This window comes from Hemicordylus capensis, chromosome 2, assembly GCF_027244095.1.
Source record: "Hemicordylus capensis ecotype Gifberg chromosome 2, rHemCap1.1.pri, whole genome shotgun sequence".
Classification (NCBI taxonomy): domain Eukaryota; kingdom Metazoa; phylum Chordata; class Lepidosauria; order Squamata; family Cordylidae; genus Hemicordylus; species Hemicordylus capensis.
Window position 1 is genome coordinate 277687432 of NC_069658.1, and position 23991 is coordinate 277711422.

General features: G+C 45.1%; 2 long non-coding RNA genes across 3 annotated transcripts; one reads left to right on the forward strand and one right to left on the reverse strand.

Annotated features, from left to right (window-relative positions):
- Positions 1–1017: 1017 nt before the first annotated feature.
- Positions 1018–6875, reverse strand: LOC128342198 (uncharacterized). Of its 2 annotated transcripts, none has more exons than XR_008314831.1 (2): positions 6447–6875; positions 1018–4077 (listed from the first exon to the last, which is right to left on the reverse strand). It is a non-coding gene; the product is annotated as an uncharacterized LOC128342198 (long non-coding RNA). The 2 variants fall into 2 exon arrangements; XR_008314832.1 differs by lacking the exon at positions 6447–6875 and adding an exon at positions 5235–5849.
- On the forward strand, positions 5535–22148 carry LOC128342199 (uncharacterized). The gene is made up of 4 exons (XR_008314833.1): positions 5535–5758; positions 15664–15818; positions 18586–18671; positions 22074–22148. It is a non-coding gene; the product is annotated as an uncharacterized LOC128342199 (long non-coding RNA).
- The last annotated feature ends 1843 nt before the right edge of the window (positions 22149–23991 follow it).

The following is a 23991-nucleotide window of genomic DNA, read 5'->3' on the forward strand; positions in this document are numbered from 1 at the left end:
TTTACAAGGATGGAGCAAGATATCCGCCCTCACAGGGAGCCAGGACACTAGCTGTACCGCAACACTGATCTACAGCCCTGTGCGAGGAAGGGGTTTGGGAAGCCATTTTTGCTGTGTGTCCCTCCCGAATATATTCCTGGAGGGACACACAGGCTTCTGTAGGGAGCAAAAATGGCTCTCTAATCCCGCTCCCCATGTGCTCCACTGGGCCATGGAGCAGTGCTGCCGTGCAGCTAATGTCCTGACTCCCTGCACAGGTGGAGCTCTTACTCCACCCTCATAAGGCTGTGGAGAATGTGGGCTAACAATAAGAAGAAAAATAGTATGAGGTTCAAATTTATGAAGTACCTACGTGCTGCAGGTCCCTCACGGGCACAATTTCAGGAGGCATAGGCTGTTGCAAGGTGAAGGGGAGATTGGCAAAAATCACCTTCCCTTGTTAGGCAGCAGAAAATGCTGACACATTGGTGCAGCATTAGTTTGGATGGCACTGTTATCATTATTATTAGTAGTAGTCGTCGTCATGTATCACTTTTCAGAAAAATATATTCATAAAAGGAACTGGTTCCCGTCTTTGTCCCTGGGACAGAGAAAATGGTCCCCTTCCCAAAGGGACGTACTATTTAAACTGAAACACAAAGGACATACCAGCAACAGCCACTGGGAGGGATGTATTGCTGGGTTAAAATAGAAATATTTCAGAAAGGTTTGCATACCATTTTCTTTATGTAGTAGGAGGGCTTGGCTTGACAACACTTATGGACCTATTGTTCTGTCTTAACATTTCTCAAAGTGTGAGGCACATTACAAGGAAGCACAGGTAGAATCTGTTGGAGGTTCAGTTCCAGGGGTGCGACAGGTACAGTCTGCAGATAATTGGGACCAGAACTCTGAATTGGTGCACATGTCCTTTTAGCAGGAGCAATGCATTCTTTTTTTTTTAAAAAAAAGTTTGCTTAATGGCCTACATACTGTTTGCACACAATTAACTGTAAATTTAAACTCTTTACAATTCCATGGCTTCTAATGATTTGTTTATTGTTGTGGACCTTCACTATGCCTGCTTACTGGGCAGGCTATAAATAACACTCCATTGTAAATTATTAATAAAAATGGCTTCTTTTATCACTTTCTCATCTGATCCAAACTATGAAAAGCCATAAGTCTTACAATTGCTTTTTAAAGCCTCTTAATATACACAAAGTAAAAAACAAATATTTGCTTTTATGCAACAGAACTAATGCCTTTTTGTGGCTAGAATGAATTTGCTTTTTTTAAGATTGAATGCTAATACCAAAGTGCCTTCTTTAGTACGTTACAACAAAAAAAACCCTCACATGCATTCCTTTAATAAATAAGTATACAAATACAAGATTTTTTTTCTTCATTTGGGTATTGTCCTTTTCAATATCTGCCTTGTTTAGGCAGACTTTTTGGCTATTGTTCACTGTTCTTTTCATAGACACAAAAAGCCTGCTAGTACAAATGAGAAGCTTCAGATTAATGGCTTAAAATGAGTAGGATCTTAATGTTAACATTATTGTGTGTGCAGGACTTTATCAGCTGAGGATTAAAAATTAATCACCAAACATGTTTGAGAAGCAGGCTTCATTGCGAAACTTGGGAAACAAGACTTTACTTTGCTTTTCTAAAGAAGAAAGATTCTATTAACTATTAACTCTCAAATAGCCTGATCCTATGACAGCAGTCCACTATGCAATGAAATTGAAGGGTTATCATTCACATTGAGCAGGACCAGAGATTGCCTTGGGCCCATGTAATCGGCGCAAAAGAAAAACACTTGCACCACACTGTTCAGGTAGAGAGGCAACAGGAAGAAGCTGAAGATTTTAGGGAACCCTACATTGCAATATCTTCAGGGCTTCCAGTCCCATAGCAATAGCATGCATAATAGCTATGGTGCAATTTTAGAATGAGTGTGTGTTATCTTTCTCCCTGTGTCAGGATGTAATACCGGCTGTACATCTGAGATATGCACCAATTCTATATGTTGAACTATGTCGAATGTTATCCCACTATCCCTCTGAAATCCTTGGGGAGACATGTGAAAATGACCCTAGGTAGTGTTAATCTAAGGCCAGAGTTGGGAACACACCAACATACTTCTGCAGATACGTCAGTGATCCACTGAAGTTGTGGATCAGCTCAAACAACTTGTTTTCACCCTGCCTTGTGTTATTTCTAGAGTTATCCTAACATACACACACACACCCCACTTTCTGTGCCTGGCCAGCCAAAAAGGTTGAAGAGCAACTTGAGTCAGTGAAACGGCCACTTAATTAGCTTAAAGAGCTGCCATTAATCAGTGGTTCCCTCTCTGATTATTTATAGATTCAAGCTTCTCTGCACTATTCATGACTGATGTAGTTTGGCCATTATTGTGTATTGTATAGCAGTGACCAAATCTATGACCAGAGCAATGCTGGACAATCTCTAGTTTAAATCAGTTCTCCATCCTTTCAAACCTCACAATGTCCTCTACTGGGCAAAGACCCCAAATGAGACAAAATGAGTGTTTAGGTACTTTTCAGCTTGTGCTTTAGTCGCACTGAGAACAAAAGATCAGCTCAAATAATCAGTCACAAGAGTGCAAGGGGCCCACTTCAACATCCTGATCGAGAACGATACATAATGTTTAATGTAAGGGGAAAAAATCCCTTGCATCTTTTCATTTATTGTTTAGTGTATCACCTCTGCATGACAAAGTCCCTTATACACACTTTCCAAGCCATAGGCCAACACAATACCAGCCCCTTAGACCAGTGAAATGTACCAGAGCTTCCTCATAGAAAAGCAATTGCATAGTGGACATCTTTCCATATTAAAAAGCTTGCCCATCACTATCACACTTGCCCAGGTAATTCTGGGGGCATTCTAGGTCACACTTGCAGTTTGCTCACAGTCCCATGTGAACTTGTGGCTCACATGGGACCATAGTGAGGCCCAGTAAGAAGGGCTAAAAGCACCTTGCATGAACGGAGTCCTTTGCAGCACACAGGAATATTCTACAGCATCCACAAAGTTCACACAGGGTGCTAACCTTCTTGGGCCTCACCATAGTCCTATATGAATGGACACTGTGCTCCAGAATACACCTAGAAATCCTTGGGTTCCTTGGGAAATCGGAGGTGGCAAGGGCTCCCGGAAGGTAGAAAGTTTGAAAATCGCTGCCATAAGCAGAGCTGTCTTTAGACACAACAGGAAGCTCATGTTGCAGTTGCAGATGTTCTTCTGCGCTGATTGGTGGGTTATTGCTATTCTGAATGATGCTTTTATGCCAGCATACAACCACTCTGCCCGTGCAATTGCTCTCCAAATTGTGTTTCCTATTTAACAAGCAAACAGCGAGGAACAGATGCGCTGTTGACAGCGTGCTTTCTTCACCATGCCTCAAAGCCGGTTAAATGTTTTAAGAAGGTTGTTAGTCACATCTGCAGTCTTACAGTATTTAATTTTATACCTCCTCCAACCAGTCTGTCAGCTCTAATGACCACTGCGCAACAGCCCCCCAGTGGTAAGGCACATTTATGATGCAACTGTGCCAAACATAACACCATTGGCAAGACTGGCACTGTATGTTAGTTCATTTTAAGGGGTAGCTTATGGTCTCCCTGGAGAGCTCTGAATAAACTTACTCATCTTTGCACAGATGTTTCCTGAAAACCTTATCAATCAAGGCATTTTATTCTGAGATTTATATGTTTAAGCAGTTCAGTCACTTACACAATATACCGCTGCACTTAACTGCAGCACTGCTCTGCATCAGATGTTTCTCTGGCAAATATCCAGCAGCAGCAGCATTCAGATCAGGAGCAATGACTGCTTGAACCTCTTGGGAGGGAAGATGACTTCTAGTGGTGGGAAAAGCCTTGTCAAGGGGAACTCTCCTGGGAGCTAGTGTGTGATATCAGAATGTCGACGCTTCAGGCAGTTAGCAGGCAGGTAACATGGGTTCCATCAACATCATGATTTGCTGTGCTGAGGAGTTATGAGTTCTAGGAAGAGATGAAGCAGGCAGACAGAAATCCCAAGGAAGAAATTGTCTTAACACGATAGCTGAAACCATAAAATAAAGAGGGATACAAAGATTTTATTTATAAACCAGCTTCCAGCTGATTTATATCTTTAATTTATCTAAATCTCTGACCCATAGAGCTTTGACGGAAAACCTCAAATTCAGCAAAAGCTTAAATCACTGCAGCAAAAAAACCCTGAATTTCCATTAATTAGCTTCATTCTGTTGCTTCCTTATATCACATTTCTCCCAAAGTGTAGGACTGATCTTTGCCAATGTATTCCTGACTGGTGGTTTTGGCAAGAGATTTCTCTTTACACTGCAGAAATGAAACATGACTTTAGAAAGAGAAGAGTTTTAAAAAACTATTCTTTAGGGTTTTCTCTCTCTCCCCCGAAAGTGCAATGCCTTAAATTCAAAATGGCTATCTTGAGCAAAATGGTTCATCTAACTTAATTTCTTTTCAGGAAGGGGATTCTGCATCAGAATTAAAAGGAATCATCAATACTATATATTTTCATTGTTATTTTTATCCAGGAATTATGCTAAATTTCAGAATCAATTAGTTTCTAGATTATTCCAGTCATCTGTCAGAATCTTTAAGGAACAATATGTTGGGTCACATGGAAACTCTGCCCCACACCATGAATGTAAGGACTTGGTAGAACTGATGGGGCATTTATTATCTGTATCACTATGATAAGTACTTTTGTATATTGAAGGAAATAGGCTTCCTCCTGACCCCCATGTCCAGTTCCTACACAGAGATGTCTGCATTTACAGCATATGGCCTGCAGCTAGGTTATGTGACTTGGAGAAGCCTGGAATGGAGCTTCTTCAAGAATGGAGAAGCCTAGAGAGAGGAAACTTCTCTTGAGAAAGTTGTGGTGCAGCAACCACCTGTTACTATGGGGTGTGTTTCCATGATCCTGACTTCTGTAGGGCTGAAGAGCAAATGGCCTTCATCCTTCCATTGCTAGCAGATGACCCATTCATCCAATTAAAAAGGATAGACTGCTATTTACAAGGGCATCTTTGACCACTCTCAAGTATTTGATGGTCAATTAACATTATTTTACTGGTTATAAAACTGTAAAATTTTACTGGTTATAAAACTGTAAGAACTGTTTGATGGCGATCAATAAATGGCGATCATTGAATGGCAATCCAATCCTATTGATTTTTCGGTACAGTTCACCTGTGGTGGTGAGCCTTCTCAGTAGCCACGATTTGGAGCTCCTTTCCCCAAGAGACCTCATCCCTCCTGATTTTCCAGGAGCTGGTCAGGACATGTTTGCTCCATCACATGCCTAAGGCTAGGAGTTTTTAGACCAATCTGTTCTACTGTGCTTGCTTTTTGTACTTTCATTGCTGAATTTATTCTGTTATGTTGTACACTGCATGGCTTGGGTGAAAAGTGGCCTAAACATGCGATCAGTCAATAAGCAAACACCAGACTGTAGTGAAGCAAACAAGCACTTCCGGGCTATGAGGGAGGACTAGGCCTCACTAGAGCGACTGCTGGGAGGGCGGGCCTTTCCTAATAAGGTAAAAATTCCAGGAAATTCAAAGCAGAAGCATCAATCCAGAGGGCTGGGTGGGAACTATACACACAACCACCTCCTGGAGCGGAGGTGTTCTGTTCTGCTAGTCAGTCTGTCCCAGGAGGGCCCTGAGAAAGCAGCTGGATGAGCTGCTGGAGGTTTGGGAAGGCCGCAGCCTGTGAGTAGTAAGGACCAGTATAGCGAGATGCGTTAGGAAAGTTATTTTTCTTTTCTGTATTGTGTTGCCCAAGTTAAGGAACACTCTCTAATTGTTCATATTGCATACCTTTTATTGAAATCTAATAATAAACCCTTGTTTGAGTGTGCTATTTTTCATTTGGTTTTGCCTTAGTCACACGCCTCCGAAGGCCTAGGAGTGCTCAGCCCCTTTGGGGAGGGTTTTGCCATTTTACACACACACACACACACACCCAGGAACCTTATGTGGAGAGTGGGTTTCCCCACATCAGAATAAAGTGGATGGTGACAGCCTGCTTTGAACCCCTTAGCTCAAGGATTCAACCCAGTGAACTCCCCCCTCCTCCTCTGGCTTGGGGATGAGTCATGACACAGGCCTTTACTGGTACAGCACAAGCTGCTGCTGCTTCTGAATTTCTTTCTCTTCCTTGCTTCACCCCCCCACCCCTCCTAACCTGTTACTAAAACCCTCCTCCAGGCTTTGGTCATCTCTCCTATTGATGACTATAACCTCCTCCACACTGGTTTTTCCTCCTGTTATTTCTTTTCTCTCCAGTCAATTCATCATGCCTCTGTTAAAACTGTCTTTCTCTGCTACATTCTGTGTTTCAGCTCTCGGCTCTGATCCCTTCTAGGGTTTTTTTGCATTCATTTATCATAGTGCTTACCATTAAGGCAGCACTCCACTGCTTTCTTAATTATCTTACTTCTCTCCCTCACTGTGCTGAAGCTGATCTGCTACTGATCTGCACAGGGGTCATCTAATGAAATTGAAAGGTCAAGGTTCTCCTCCCTCTCAATTCCCCAAAGAAACGATTTTCTTGTAGTACATAGTAGTACATACAGTACATAGTACTATGTAGAACAGTACCAGAAAACTAACAACCAGAAGCCCTGCAGGAGAGGAAGAGACCATCTACTTCCCAGACATCTCAGGGTGAGAGCCTTCAGAGCTGTCTGTCTGCTGTTGCCTGCTGCCTGTCTCGAGAGTGACCTGTGGGAGGGACTGTGGCTGCTGCTGCTGCTTTGTAGGGAGTTTGTGCAGGACTATAGTTTGGGGTGAGTCAGCAGTTCCTAAATACCACCTGCCCAGACTAGCCAACTCTGGGCCTATATAGGAACACTGCCTGTGGCCTCAGCTTGCCAGAAGCCCTGCAGGAGAGGAAGCGACCACCTACTTCCCAGATGGCTCAGGGTGAGAGCCTGCATTGCCGTCTGCCTGCCTGCCTGCCTGCCATCTGTCTGTCTTGGGGGTGACTTGTGGGATGGTGGCTGCTGCTGCTTTGTGGGGAGTTTGTGCAGGACAGGCCCGTGGTGTGTAGGCATTGGCAGTTCCTAAATAACACCTGCCCAGACTAGCCAATTTTGGGCCTACACAGGAATGCTGCCTGTGGTGGTGGGGCCACCACCAGTGGGGGCAACCAAAAAGGGGGTTGCGAGGGTCAGTCCCCCTTGCCCAAGAATTTACATGGGTGTGTGTTCTGATTGTGTGGTAGTGGTGAGTGGGTATTTTATGTTTTGTTTTATGCTACAGTGTTATGGCTGATTTAAAAGTTGGGGCAGCTGTTTAGAAAGCTTCTGTTTTAAGTCTTAGGTGAGATTGGTTCATAATGTGTCTAGGCTTTCATTACTAGAGCTTGCAGATCATCCGCATTCTCAGCTATCAGAGTGGTGTCATCAGCGTAGTACAGGTTATTGATGTTTCTTCCACATGGATAGGCTGTTTAAGGGGAAGGGAAATCAGAAATCGACTAGCTATTTTCCCTTCCATCTTGTCTGGAAATGGGGAGAAAGGGGGCGTGTCCACTGATTATGGGGTGGCTATTCTGGTGGTTACAGGCAAAAGAAGAAGTACTGTAACATTGGCAGGTCAGCAGGCTGTTATTGATTGATTGATTGACTGATTGATTGATTAAGTGCTGTCAAGTCGGTATCAATTCCTAGCAACCACATAGATAGATTTTCTCCAGGAAGATCTGTCTTCAACTTGGCCTTTAAGGTCTGTCAGTGGTGCATTCATTGCTGTTGTAATCGAGTCCATCCACTTTACTGTTGGTCGTCCTCTTCTTCTCTTTCCTTCATCCTTTTCCAGCGTTATGGATTTCTCAAGGGTGCTGGGTTTTCGCATAATGTGTCCAAAGTATGATAGTTTGAGCCTGGTCATTTGTGGCTCAAGTGAAAATTCTGGATTGATTTGTTCTATGAGCCATTGGTTTGTTTTCCTGGCTTTCCATGGTATCCTCAAAAGTCATCTCTAGCACCAAAGTTCAAAAGCGTCAATGCTTTTTCTGTCTTGCTTATTCAAAGTCCAGCTTTCGCATCTATAGAGTGTCGTATTGACTAGCTGTTTCCCCTTCCGGCTGTCCTACCAGCTCTTTGACCTTTGGGAGCAGTGCCAATCACCTAGAGAGCCTCCCCTTGCCCCATTGTAATGACAGGTTGGTCCAGAATATATCAGAAATCATCCGTGATCTGATTATGGAAGAAAGGGCCAACATGGTATGTATCACAGAAACTTGGTTGTGGGAGGCTGGTAGTCCACTCTAGTTCCAGCTTCTCCCTCCAGGTTACTCTATTGAGGAGCAGGTGAGAGGATGTGGGTGGGGAGGTAGAGTGACTGTGGTCTATAAGAACAACATCTCCCTTGCAAGGATCTCTGTCCAAATATATGACCATATTGAATGTGTGTTCTTAAGATTGGGGACCAGAGATAGACTAGGACTTTTGTTGGTGGACCAATAACCCTGCTGTCCAACAGTGTCCCTAACTGAGCTGCGAGACTTTGTCTCAGGCTTGACATTGGAGTCTCCCAGGCTTGTGGTGGTGGGGAACTTGAGTGTTCACTTTGGGACCAATTTATCCAAGATGGATCAGAAGTTATATGGCTATGACAACTATGGGCCTATCCCTAGCAGTCTCAGAAATGATGCACTTTGCTGGTCACATGCTTGATCTGGTCTCTTACTCTGATCAGGGTGGTGTTCCGTGAGTGGGGACTCCTGTGATTTCCCCATTGTCATCTATGGACCACAATCTGGTTAAGGTTGGACTCACAACCACATCCCACCTCTGCAAGTGTGAGGAGCCTATTAGGATGGTCCACTCAAGGTTATTGGATCCAACTGGATTCCAAGAAGCCTTGGAAGGATTTAGTGTTGGCGGTACTGGTGATTCTGTTGATGCCCTGGTGGAGAACTGGAACAGCAAACTCACCAGAGCAGTAGACATTATTGTTCTTAAGCGTCCTCTCCAACCTACTTCAAAACTGGCCCCTTGCTATATGGAAGAACTACAGGAGTTGAAGCGGCAAGGTAGACAAATAGAGCTCAAGTGAAGAAAGACCCTACTTGAATTTGACAGATTACAACATAGAGTGCATTTGAAGATCTATGCTCAGGCGATATGTGCAGCAAATAAATGATTCTTTGCTGCCCATATTGCATCCGTAAGCTTATATCCAGTGGACTTGTTCAGGTTTGTGAGAGGGCTAGTACATGCCCTCCTCCCTTTGGAATTTGGAACCATCAGTTACCTGCTGTGATGTTTTAAATGAGTTTTTGTGTGTGGATAAAATATCTCGTATTTGGACTAACTTAGACTCAGATCCCACAATTACTACAGTGTCGGATGCAGAGATGTCCAGCAACTCCTCTTATGTGGTTAAGCAGGTTCAGTTTCAGTTTGTGATTCATAAAGATGTGGACAAGCTGCTTAGAATAGTGTAGCCTACCATCTGTTCTCTTGACCCTTGTCTGACATGGCTTATACTATCTGGCATGGAAGGCCTGTTATTATAACAGTTATTATAAACCTCTGAGAGAGGCAGGAGGCGTCTTCAGGAGGCAATCATTAGACTTCTTCTGAAGAAGCCTGCCTTGGATCCCTCAGAGGTTTATAATAACTATCAGGCCTTCCACAACAACCTCATGAGTCACAAACTGAAACTGATCCTGCTTAACCACATAAGAGGAGTTGCTGGACACCTCCACATTCGACACTGTAGTAATTGTGGGATCTGAGCCTAAGTTAATCAACCCAAGAATTTAGCACAACTGCAGCTGCTACACAAGCAAGGTCTAGATACCTTTAATGGGTGCCAGCTTGTGAATCACTCATCTGTCTTGTCATGTATGTTATCATCAAACCTTAAATTACTTGTGATGTCCTCAGATCATCTCAGCTGCATCATTGCATGCAGTAGGAGGACCCAGATGTTCTGCCCACAGTCCCTACAGAGCTTCGTGACTGGCATGAAACACACCAGTCAGGACTAGCAGGCTAAGATTCTCTTTCCATTCCGTTAGGTCAAGGGGCTTACACAGGAAGGAAGCTGCTATCAACTAAGTCAGACTATTAGTCCATCTAGCTCAATATTGTCTACTCACTGCCCATTGAAGACAGTGGCGGCTTTCGGACATCACGCCGAACCAGAGGCAACCATATCAGAGGTTCGGGTTTGTAGTTGTCCAAATGTGGGAACCCATGGTTTCATTCCAAAAGCAACCCAAAGTTAATGACCACAAACCTTAATTTGAACCCTCAGTTGCGTCTTGGGTTGAGCAATGAAAACTCCAGTTAGGAAGCGGCACTGTGTCATCAGAAGACTGCTGCTGCTTGGAACTGGAGTTGAGGGTAGGAAGCTCCTCCATCTCTCTATCCCTGATTGGCTGCTACTGCTGTCCTTCATGACAAGGTGGAAGCCCGCACAGCCAGTCCCCTGCTCCTCAGTCTCACATACTCCAGATCAGGTTGTCTGGGAGTGGGGCAGGGGCAAATGGGGGCAGACCCCAGGTCCATTGGGCCCATGGTTTCCTGTTATGTGCGAAGGTGGCCAGTGAGAATTACTTCTGAGCAATCCTTCCAAGGGTTGCCTTGCACATGTATTTTAGTGACTTAACAAAAGGTTCTAGAAGCAATCATTCCATTTTATTCTGCATTGGTCAGACCACACTTTAAATCCTTGTCCAGTCCTGGGCCCTGCATTTTAAGTAGGACATTGTTAAACTGGAACGGGTTCAGAGAAGGGAAGCAAAGATGGCAAGGGATCTGGAAACCAAGTCCGATGAAGAATGGTTTAATGGTTTATGTTCAGCTGGAGAAGAGAATAAGAAGGGATATGATAGCCCTCTTCAAATATCTGAAGGGCTTCCACATAGAAGAAGGAGCAGACTTGTTCTTTGTTGCTCCTGAGGGCTGGAATAGAATCAATGGGCTGAAATTAGAAGGAAGCAGATTCAGGCTAGGCATTAGGAAGAATATCCTAACTGTAAGAACTGTTTGACATTGGAACAGACTGCTTCATGCAGTGGTGATCTTCTTCACTAAGAAGAGCCCACCAAACAACAGCTGGACAGCCACTGGACAGCCATCTATTGGGGATGCCTGGACTAGAAGTCTTCCAAGGTCCCTTCCAGCTTCAAAATTCTATAATCTGTGATTATGTTTTATAGCTTCCCTCCCATATGATTTATTATTAGCATAATAATTAGCATAAGTACAGCAAAGCAACTGATGTGGAAAAAAGTGGCTAAAACCAGAGTGATAAAGTTAAAAGAATGTATTTATTATTAACAAATCAGAGACTACATGGCATTTCAACATAAAAGGAGACAAATATTTCTAAACTGTTTACAAAATCATCATGGTCTTGAGCAAGTAAAAAGAAAAGGTTCATATTTTGATAGCTGTAGGATTACATTAGATAACAATCAGTGCCCAGAGTGCCTTGGACCCACTCAGTCCATTGCATTTGCTGTGTCGAAGAGGGGTTTCCATGCAATCTGGCCTGCTTCTCCCCAATGCTTCTAGGAAATACTGAATTCTGGAGTCTTCTAGAAGACAGCTGTTGAATTAGCATAATTCCTGTGCAACAATAATAATTGTAATACAGTATACAGTGCTGGTGGTATATAATGCTGCTGGTTAATAGTTACATCTGATTATTCTCTTTGAGTTCATTGTTTCTCTAGGAATTTAAAACATACAGTATGTTTTGAATACTTGATTTAAAAAACTCTTGCAAAACAAAACAATGCCAGCCCTAGAATGTGTATAAGTCCGTTACTGGCCTCTTATATGGAATATTTGAACTGATGTTAAATGCATGGTCCTCTTCCTTCTGATGTTATCCTTGCAATATTCCTATGAGATAGCTTAGGCTAACAAATACCCTGGTTGGCTCAAAGTCACCCAATGAGCTTCAAAGCTAAGTGAAGGATTTGAACCTAGGTGTGGTCTGACACTAACCATTATTTTACACTGGCTCTCTATGTACAAATGTATGTATGGTGAGTGGGCTGAGAATACGGTTGTCTAAACTGGGGGGAATTTTCAGAAGAAAGAGAGATAAAATCAGGAAAATGGAGGCAAAAGGAAAGAGGGAGAAAAAGCCTCCTCAGGTGTGAAGAAAACTGTGGATGCTGTACGGAAGTACAGTGCCTACCAAAGTCTGCTGGCAAGCCCTATTGCCCACATTGATATGCTCCCTCACCCTGGCCCCATGCTGCCTGTGAGCCGATTCAGACGAACAGGAAAACCACAGTTAATTGGGACAGAGGTTGGAACTCCATTATGTACAAATGCATGAAACTGCAATTAAGCGTAAAAGGTTACCTCCAGTTTGCCTCGCCAAACTCCTACTGTAACCTTAGGTCACACCTAAGGTTTGCTGCCAACGACTGAGGTTTTGCCACCAAAGCGTTACGCCCGACTGCTGACTTGACACAACCACAGTTTTGTGCCTATTCCAGCAGCGACCATAGAGGTGGCACTGCGGCCACCCTTTGGAGATTCAGCCCGCCCTACTCTCCCACATTCTTCCCTCTCTTCCCTGTTCTGCTGTGAAATTTAAAGAGAAAAAACCTCCTACTAATTCCTGCTGCCAGACACTGTGAAGTGTTTTGTTTCCCAGTAAAGTAAAATCATTCTTTGTATATCCGTTGTGTTTCTTTCAATTAGAAGTGCGGAGCTCCTGCTCACTCACCTAGGCATTGCAGTGGCAGGGAGGGAGGTGAGGGTGGGGAGCGTGACCGTCTGGGCTCTCTCTCTCTCTCCCTGCCCTGCCTCTTGCTTGCTCTCTCTTGCTGCTGCTACCACTACTCAGGGAATGAGAGGAAGCACCATGTGTGTTTCCTGCACTTCATGCAGTGTTGGGGCTGTCACCCCCCACTTCTCCCCGCACCCAGACTGAGCTCCGAGGGAAGGGATGAGTGACCATGCATGGAAGTACAGAGGCACTGAGAAAAGTAATAAGAGCAAATGAGGAAAAGAGGAGAGAAGTTTACTGCCTTGCAGTAAACAAAGGGGAGAACACGAAGGGGGTGGGGGAAAGGGCAGCACTGAACAGCTCTGTCAGTGTGTGCTCTGCTGTTATCGCCTTAAAAAACAAAACCAAATAGCCAGAAGAACATGAGGAAGAGAGAGAGGAAAAGTTAACTGCTTTGCAGAGAATCAGGAGGGGACCTTGCATGTTGTGTTCATCACCACCCCCTTCCCTCTCCTCTGCACTTCATGGAGGCAGGAAAGCAACAGCCCTGGACTCGTGTGATTTGCTCCCAGCCCTGCACCCCCCTAGGGATGGCCCTGCTGGAGGATGTCCTCCTCTGCTGCCAAGCATTAGTCCTGTGATCCATTGCTCTGCAGAAAATTAATTAGGATAACATACTGTAGCTAGGAGCAGAGTGAGAAAAGGGTTAAGCTGACATCTTTCCATGGAAGCTAGCAGAGAGAGGACACGCCCCCTTCAAGATCATGGCCAATCACAGCTACTTCGCTGATGTAGTGACACTTTGCCCACAGCTGGGCAGCGGAGCTTCCTGGGACATCCTGGAACTGGAGTTTTGTGGGCCACAATTAGGTGAACTTGTGACCAGCATGGGGGTACTTGTGACCAGCATGGGGGTGGAGCTATGGAGTGCAGGACTTGCTGGCCTGCTGCTATTACACCTGCACCTAGGTACAGTCAACAAATGAAGAGGGCTATCATAGCATCCCTTTCCAAGCATATGTAAACTGGCTCTTGAAATGAATGCTTGCTGTCAGTGAAAATTTACCAAACGGTGCTACTACTTACTGAACATTTACCAAATTTAATAATTTAAAGGACTTATTTTGTCTTATTTGAAATCAGCGAGGCTCAAATTATTTTATTATTGGTTAGAGAGGCATGTTTTGAGAACCACTAGTTTAAAGGAAACGATTTAATTATGAATGTACTACAAATAAAAGAAATAATCCACTCCCGTTTCCTGAGACAGTTGCTGAGATACTTATGTGATCTGGGACCTGCTTTTTTGTTGTTGTTGCTTGTAATGACAGCGTGGATGAAGGGAAGTACTGTTAAGTGGCAAATGATATATGGTTCATAATTAAGTATCTGTGGTTAAACTGATATGCACACACACACACACACACACACACACACAAGACCAAAAAACACACACACAACCCACCAGATTTACAAGAGCAAGCTTGTGAGTTGATGTAGCAAAACTTGATTGTAATGACAGATTCATGATGTTAACAATAACTGTGATAAGCACTTGGAGACATTCCATCAATAACCAAGTAAATACAGAAAATGATCTGCAAGTGTTTGTTAAAAAACAACAACAACACTGAAGAGAGCTTATAAAATGAGCATTAGATATGCTGTTCAATCCATGATGCTGCTTTTGAACTTTAAAGCCCTACATGGCCTAGAATCTTCCTGCTTGAGAATTCTGCTCACTTTAGCCACTCCCCTTTTGACTGCCCACCAGGGGATATATGGCAGGCGGGTGCCTGAGAGAGGGCCTTTTTAATGGTGGCAACCTGGTCTGAAGAGCTTCCCAAAGAGAAGCATGCACAGCCCGTTCACTGCCTGGTTTTAGTCAGGTAGTGAAGGCAGTTTTATTTCAATGGGCCTTTTCAGAATTGTGTCATTAATCAGGATTTCTTTTGCTGCTGTTTTGATGTTTTCATCTGCACTTATAATCCATTTTTGTATTGGTATTGGCAGGCGTGGAGCCAGCCGAACAGTGGCCTGTGTCCGGCCCCACCCAGCGGCCCCTCTAGTGATGCCCTGTGCGCATGACATCATGAGCATGGGGGTGTGGCCTGGGCTCTGGAGAGCCCAAGCGAGCTCTTCCCCCATCCATTTCAACAACAACAACAACAAATACAACAACAAATATTTATATACTGCTTTTCAACAAAAGTTTCCAAAGCGGTTTACACAGAGAAATAATGAATTAATAAGATGGATCCCTGTCCCCAAAGGGCTCACAATCTAAAACAAAACAAAACACATAAGATAGACACCAGCAACAATCACTGGAGGTACTGTGCTGGGGGTGGATAGGGCCAGTTACTCTCTCACTGCTAAATAAAGAGAATCGCCATGTTAAAAAGGTGCCTCTGCCAAGTTAGCAGGGTGTTAGCTGCCAGACAGCCTTTATTTCCCTTTCTCTTCCACCAGTGAGGGAGGGGAAGAGAAAAAAATGCTGCCAGGCAACAAGCGCTGTCTGAAATGGATGGGGGAGAGCTCACTCGGGGATCTCTGGAACCTGGGCCATCACGCGCAAAGGAGAGCCGTAATATCTTTTTAAAAGGTGAATTTAATGAATAACTAAACAAATATTTTTTTAAATAACAGAAATAAAACAATGCAGGGGGGAAACTTTCTTGCACACCGTTGTTGAGACATTGGAGAGCTGCTACTGGTCAGAGTAGACAAAATGGAGCTAAATAGACCAGTGGTCTGACACAGCATAAGACACTAGCATATGTTTACACGAAAGCTATGTATTAAACAGAGGTACCTAGGCTATCAGGACAACTGAACATGTTGCTGATTATTAAATTTTCAACTCTGTATGGATAAACATGGTTATATTTTGCCCACAGAAACCTGTCTGAGGAGAATGAAGATGCAACTAAGTGTGGAGGACTCCTGCAGCTGTTGAAGCAAACGTTCTGCTCATTTGTGTCATGGAGGATTTCAGGTGTACTCTGTATACAGAACATCTTGATATGTGCAAGCTGCTGAAGGAAATCAAGAGGTTAAAATGCCTTCAGCTGTTATGGTCTGCTTTGTACCATGCTGCAAAATAGTAGTTTTAAGAGTACATGTATTTTAAATAGTAGTGGCTTACATACCGCACAGTTTGCACACCGAAGAGGGATTAGAGATGTGCAAAACATTTCAACATTGAAATGTTTCGACCGGAAACGGGCCATTTTGACTTGTTTCAAGCTTGAAACAAAACACCCTTTAAATAAAGGGCCTGTTTTGAGCATGGAACAAAATAATCCTGTTTCTATTAGAAACATTTTGATGTTTCAAGCAGTATTTTGGAAGCCTGTTTTCCCCTGGCTGATTGGTTTTCTGGCACTGGCTTCCAATACTATGGAGGTTTGGGGGAAAGGATTATAATTTGTTAAATATCACCTGCTTCCCCAGTTCTTTTGGGGGTTGGGTGGTAGGTAGCACCCATCATGCCTTACCACCTAACCTACTTCAGTTTCCCTAGGTGTTTCAAGTTTCCCCATTGTTCTCTATGGCGAAAACACTCAAAACATTTTGTGGTTCGTTTCATTGAAACAACCAGGTCGACCTCTTTTTTAACGAAACGTTTTGGCTGTCTGCATTTTGTTTTGAGCTCAAAACAAAATGCAAAATCAGTTCCGTGTACATCCCTAAGAGCGATGTGTTCTTGCTGGCTATTTAGGATTCTACAGCACATGGTGAACATTCCTACCAATGGCAGGGAAGGCTCTCATATCCTTATATCAGAGTAACTGTGTATGACTTCCATGATGGGAATTAATCACAGCTGCTCTGGCACAGTGCTAGGATGCATGGAGCCTCCCTAACTGCTGGTTGAAGTGTCCATGTGCAGGTGACTCCCATGAAGCCAGTAAGATTGCATCCCTCTTAGGTGCATGGCTAGCTGTGCAGCATGTAAGCAGTATGTGTTTGGAATGTGACAGTTTTCAGCACGTTAATAATATGTGCCTAGGTATGGGTTAAAGGTATGGATTACTGGGTTATTCTAAATGTATGAGTGGTGGTGACTTATACAGTTTTCTGACTTCTGCTAATGATACTTTTACATTACCAGTGAGATACAGATGGTTTTAAAATACTAATTTAAAGCCAGAGTAGTTAGTTATGGCTAAGCTCCACTGAAATGAAAGAGAGGTCATGCACAAGTCCCATTAAATTCAATGGGACTGATCTATCTATCTATCTATCTATCTATCTATCTATCTATCTATCTATCTATCTAACTTTTATATTGCCCCACATGTCTGAGATTTAGTCTGGATGCTGCCCATTGTTCCAGAATAGAAAGTGAGAGCTGGTCATACTTTTGCCAAAGGTAAAATCTAGATTCTAGATTCTTAGATTCAGCCTACTGTTAGTGAATTTAGCATACCCCTAGCCACTTCCTGTCTGTTGCATTATGCCGCTGAGGCCCCCACACAGTGATTTTCCCCAGCCTCACAAGAAGCTACCATTGGTTTAGATCACAGGTTCTTCAACTGGTCTGTGGAATTGCTTCCAGTCATCTGCAGAACGGTTGGAGAACAGTTGAGAATATCAGTAAACTGCCTTGCATTTGATTTGCAGAACAAAAACAAGTTTATTAAACAGCCCACTGAGATCCCAAACAAGTGGTCCATGAGGTGGGGAAATGCTTGAGACTCTCTGGTGTAGATTATAGATAGGGAAACCTACAGTGCAATATTGTTTCAAACAATGAATTCTATTTCATGATATGAAATATCATGAAATAACTCACCACCAATCCATGCCAAATGTAAAGTCAGGACTGGTCTGACATTCAGAAAAGGACTGGTTCTTTTGCAAGAAATAATCACCTGTGCACATTCACTGGAATTCAGTATATAGGTAACACTGTGGTATCTGGTTCATTGTATTAGATAAACCTCATATCATGATAGCCAAGTGAAGTTTATACTCTGAATTGGTTCATATCAGGAGTGTTGACAATCACTGATGGAGACATGCCATCAAGGCTTGTAACTACATTGTTGGCAGGACCTACTCCCATTGCTTCGCAGCCAACAGTATGTTTCATGTTCTATGATGAGTGTGCTCTTAAGCTTTAGTTTGGATACGATAAGGGTTTTTCTGAAAGCCAGGGAAGTGGAGAGAAGAGGGGCTGGGAAAAGCTTGCAGCCTCTGGTCCAAATCTCTAGGAAATACAGAGTGACACAGCTCCTGTTCTCCTTGCTGCTAAACTACTTATCCCTTTAGCAATGTGGCTGGATGGATGTGCTGTGCTGGCCTCCTTTCAGTTATATCTGCTACTATGAAGTCAATGGTGTGATGCAAACTGGAAAAGGCTTCTGGAATGGCAGCTGGTGAGTAAATAGTAGGAACATGCTGTGAACTGAACCTCATGGTGACACAATTTTAGTACCTTAAGCAAAGCATGCTCTCCTTTCCAGCAAAGTTGCATTTGATAGCTTCCCTGACTCCAGCAGAGCCTTTAACAAATTCATGTTTCCCCCCCATCGCTATCACATGGGAGTCTTCCTTGGCCCAACTCACCGACAGCATGTTTGACAAGTAAACGAAGGGCAGTGGAGGAGGCAGCATACCAGATTGTATCGAGGCACTTTACCCTATGTAAAGACAGAAGAGTAATTGGGAAGTCTGCTGCATCTTTTTGTTATAACCTTTCTTAGCTAATGTACATTGTTTTTAATTTTTGTTGGAAGTGCCAAAACACCTCCAGTTTTGGCCTTGACCATTTTTATACTTCCATATTATTTATGCTTATTAAACATCAGCAGTTATGGGTAAAAGAAGCATTTCCAGTTTGCTTTCCTGGTCCTGAGAGGTGGATTATAGAAAATCTTTATGCCAAGTTGAGTTTAAGGTGAGTATAACTGCATATCATATTTAATATTACTTTAGTAATGTGCCTCTGATCTTTTTGATCCATGTATCTTTCACTCATGGTTTCTCTGCATAATGTATGATTGTGTTTTACTAATGAGAGAATAACTATTGTCTAGTGTTCTTGTTATGTTCCTCTTAGCTCTGAGTTGAACAGGATTGAGTGTTTACTAATGCTCTCAAGCCATTCGTTTTTATTCCTCACTCAAGTTTGTGGATTGATCTCCTGGCCTATGTTTTTCCCCCCTAAGACAGTAAATTCTATACATAAACTATATCCATGGATTTATTTATTTAGCACAGTTATTTAGAATCACTCTTCAATCCAATGACTTCCATCAGGTAGGGGTGTACACAAAACTGGCTGGCCTGGTTTGGTTCAAGGCAGAAACGGACCTGAACAGGACTGGCCAGTTTGGTTTTGTTCCCCATTGAACACCCACCCCCTCCCGTGTTGAGTTTGGTTCAAGGGGCTTCGTGTCATTTTTTTAAAAAAAGTACTTACCCCCTCGGCGGGCTTCTCCAAGGCTGCAGGGGGTGTGTGTCTGCTGATGTCCCCCCTCCCCCTGCTGGCCTTCCTCATGCCAAAAAACTGTCCAGTTTGGGCATTCTTCAGGCCTTTCTGAGCCGTTCCCCCCTGGTGTTGTCTATTTTGGAGGCTGCTACACATGCACAGTGAGCCTCTGTGTGGCCTGGATCATGGCCCAGCCACGCAGTGGCCCATTGCGCATGTGCAGCAGCCTCCAAAATGACCGCCGCAATGAGGGCAAGGCCTGGAAAGGGCCAAATAACACCCAAACCAGGCAAGTTTTGACACGAGGAAGGCCAGCAGGGGGAGGGGGAACCTCAGTGGACCCCTCAACTGCCTCAGAGAAGCCCCCAGGGTGGGTAAGTACATATATATATATAATTACTTGCAAACCCCCCAAATGGCCAGGAGGGTTCAGTTGGGCTCGGACCAAACGGGGTGGTTTGGTTGAATCCAGAACTGTTGAACTGAACCAGTTTGAAATCGAACATGTTCGATGTTGAATCTGTTTGCATGTCCCTACCATCAGGGCATACAACAATAACAAGAACAATAATCAAATCAGTTCAATAATTGTTACACTTTGGAAAGCAGCCAAACATCTCAGCATCAAAAGCAACAAATCTGACTAAAAAGGTCTGCAATGATGCTGAAAAGTTAACAGTCTTCAGATAGTGCCAGAAAGCCCTGCTAGATGCCATCTAGTCTCCAGCTGGAATTGGAAGTATTCTCTAGAAGTAGCACATACAACAAAAGTGAAAATAGTTGGTATGGGTGTGTGTGTGTTTTAAAGAAAACACCATTTGTACCACATTTGCCTACACTTATTGAAACTAGCAAAGTTTGTTTGCCAGTTTTGCTTCTGCAGCTTGACATTTTTCTTTGTGAGGCTTTAGGAGTCTTTGGCTGAATGGAGTGTGTTAAGTAGTAATAGCTCATGTTTACAATCCAGTTTATTAATTTTACTTGGCTTCACATTACCCTAACACCACTCTGTTGCTTGATATATAAGGCATTTTTTGGCACAAATAAGCCTTTTCATTCAAAGTTGCTATTAACTTTTGTGACTGAAATTCTGTAAACAATTTCATAAATCTCCTAGAAAAATCCAGCAGAATTCTGAACAAATCAGCCCACACTCTGTTAAGCACTGGCTATAAATCCTTGCTTGAGCACCACAGACCGTTTACATTTGCCTCAGGGCCCAAAACATTATGAGAAGAAATGATTTTCCTGTTCCTTGGTGTCTAGCTGTCACAGAATTAAAGTGTTGCATGAATTTAATTGTAAAGATAGCAGTTTAACATTCTCCATCTTCCTCTAGGCAAATGTTGGGATGTAGGGTTGTCAACTAGGGACTTTTATAGAGGACGTGTGACTATTTGGGGGACCAAACAACTTTTGTTGCATGTGTTGTGTCCGAAGTTCTGGGAAGCAGCTAGAACATTTTGTTTGCTCAGCACACTTTGCTCTCATGAGCAGCTTCTCTTTCTCTGACTCTTTCCCCTTCCCACTGACCCATCCAGTGGGGAAGCCAGAGTGGAGGTTCTGCTTCAGTGGCAGGTTTCAGAGCCATGTGATGCAGGAGCATGGATAGGTGGGCCCAACAGGTGCAGCTTGCTTCCTTCATGTGGTGACAGTGGTGCTGGCAGCAGTGCGAAGTTAGTAGTTAGTTAACTAACTTACTCCAGTTCCAAGGAGTACACAGACACAGTAGGCTTGGGTAAAAGGGCCAAATTTTATTGACGTGGTACAATCAGCAAACTGTGTGAAGCAGATTCCACCCTCCTACATTGCGAGCCTAACCAGGTCGGTTTTGGACATTGCTGTCCTTGCCCGTGCCCCCAAAATGGGCAACAAACCCTGACTCAGGATAGAAGTGGGATAAGTCCGCTTCATCCTCCTCCTTGTCAACCCGTCAGGGTCAGGGCAACTCCTAGCGCTTCACATCCCCCAAGCCTCGCAACCTTTGAGGTATATGAAGCCCTGAAGCAGGTTTCCTGGCAAATCTATGTCCCTGAGCCGCCAAACCTCTAGGGACCGATTGTCCAATCCACTTTTTACAAACTGCCCAAGGGTGCTCACCGACCTCAAACCCCTTGTGCACCTCCACCCATCCTGCACTGTACTTGCCACAAAGGGAGGTCAGCCTAGCTTGGCCTTCCTACCCCATCTCCCTCCAAGATCGCAGCAAGCCCACTCCACAGGTTCACCAGGTAGAAATCACACCCCACCGTGCACAAATGCACCCTGTTGGGATGAAAAGGTTGAGGCAATAACTGCACAATACCCGGCTGTGGGATGTAATTGCCCCCCTGAGCGACGACATACCTGCTCATGGCTGTGTTCAACTTCTTTTGAGCCCTTTCGACACCCGCAGGGCTCAAGACCCCCCTTCAAACCCTACGTTGAAGTCAGTCAGCCCATACAATGTGCATCCTGGAGGCCCACTGGCAAATGGTTGCAAAGTTGGAGGTGGCTTGCTGAATAAAGGAGAGCCTGGTTCGCTTCCCCACGTCATTCTCACCCAATGAATCACTAAAATATCTGGAGGTGGCCTGCTAGCTAGCTCTTCCCACAGCCTCGGAAGCAGCTGGCCCCACAGCATTCCCCCCATCCCAAGCCATTGCATAGTGGCGTGCTTCCCCAAACCAAGTTGGGTGCCGATCGGCGAAGTGCAGGCTCGCTTGTGGGCCCAAAAGACCAGGGAATGGCCACAGATTCACACACACACAGGAGCTGCTGCTCTGCCAGCACCTGCCTAGAAATAACAGTACAAGTTGATTAGTGAATATACCGCAGAAAAACCTTGGACTTCCAATGACCAATGCACTTAATCTCACCTTCTTCTAGGCCCAGCTGGCAGGTGGTGGCGGCAGCACCAATCCAGAAGGAGACCAGGCTAAAAAGGTGAACTGGTTCGTCCAGGGTTCGTCCATTCCTGTTCTTTCCCTGCCTCCTCATCTTTCTGCTTTACCTCTGGTTCATGGAACAGCAACTGAAAATGTCCACATATTCATCCTTGAGGATTTTTTCCCTCATGGTGGGCAAAATGTGATCCCCCAGAGGGAGACCCATGGCCCCATAGGAAGAGTGCTGGGGAGAGGGGACCACCCCATGGGATAGCAACACCCCCCCCAAAAGCCACCCTGACACCCACTGGTGGTGCTGACCCCCTCCAGACTTATTCTGACACTCTGGGAGCTGACGGTGGTTCCCCCAGAGCACCCGGCCCCACTGCATTGGCCCACGGTTGTGTGTGCATGGCCCAATAGGGGTTGTAACCCCATCCCCCAAAAGGAGGCAACAGCCAGGGGTACATGGGCCACTGTCCATTGCCCTCCATCGCAGTCTCCAAGTCATCCTCACCTGTTGTGATAGGGGCTGGCTGTCCTGCCGGTGCAGGTTCAGCTGGAACTGGTACCACAGGCACTGGGCTACAGACCTCAGTAGGTGATGGTGCAGCAGGCCACTGGACATCGGGGCCACTGGGTGGCAAAGGAACCAGTGCTGACGCAGTCTCCCCCTTCTCCAAAGAAGCCAACCTGCCGACAAAGATTTTAATAATTCTGCCCGAGAAGCACCCCTGGTTCTCTTCCTGTGTTTAGGGGACAGACCTGACGGGCCCATCCCTTTCTGCAGTGGGGCCTTCTTAGTGCACTCCAGAGCTTCCATCCTGTGCAGCAGGGCCCTAATTTGCCCCATACCACCTTCATCCTCCGATGAGGAAGACTGCAGAGGCGATCTCCTGGGTTGCTTTGCTGGGCACCCCCCTTGTTTCCCTTGCACCTTCTTGGGGGGCATGGTGATGCGAGGGCCCCTGGGTGGACCAGGGTGGACCACCCTGGGTGGACCCTGTGTGAACCAGGGTGGAACCTGCTCAGCAAGGGACACAACTCCACCAGTGCAGACCCTACTTAGCAAAGGATACACTTCCCTCAGCCTCACCAGGCAAATGTGGCGAAATGCCCACCCTAGAGTGCCCACTCAGTGAAATGGGGGGGGCTTTGATGCAAGACTGAGGTGGCAAACTGCCTGCCAGCAAGGGCTATACCAGCCCAAACCGGTGTGTGTGTGTGTGTGTGTGTGTGTGTGTGTGTGTGTATCCAGTGGAATTTCTGCTGAAGTGGGGTAATTTGACCCAAATTGAAGGAGTGGGAGATGTTATATGGTAGTAGCTATGGGGGGGGGGGTGGATCCCAGGATGCCTATACCCAAAGTCTCCCATGGGGACCTACCGCCCTGGTCCCAGCACCAAAACTCAAAATCCTGGGGCCCTTAAAGAGAGCCCACCAAGCCCAAATTAAAGAGAGCCTGCCAAGCCCAAATGGCCAGCCACCCAGCCCAGCTGCCCCCCCTGGCATCCCCCAAACCTGTTGGCCCCCAAAGGGCCTGGCCTGTTACCTCTTCCTCCTGCCGAGCGCTCCTGCTGCAATTGCTTGCCGGGCCTATCCGGCATCCCGGCCAGCGTTTTCGGAGGCCTTAAAAGGCTCCTCCAGCAACAGGCTGCAGAGGCTGAGCTCCCCGCCAGAACCGGCCTGACCTTTCGAGGGCTTTCCAGAGGCCTTAGAAGGTTCCTCCAGCCATGGGTCTCATCTCCCCCAGCCATGGGTCACCCCCCCCGGCCAGCATTTTGGGAGGCCTTAAAAGGCTCCTCTGGACACGGGCTGTGTCAGCTCAGCTCCCTGCTGGAACCGGCCTGGCCTTTTCAGATTTCTCCAGAGGCCTTAAGAAGCTCCTCTGGCTGCCGCCCACTGCCGTGCCACCTTCC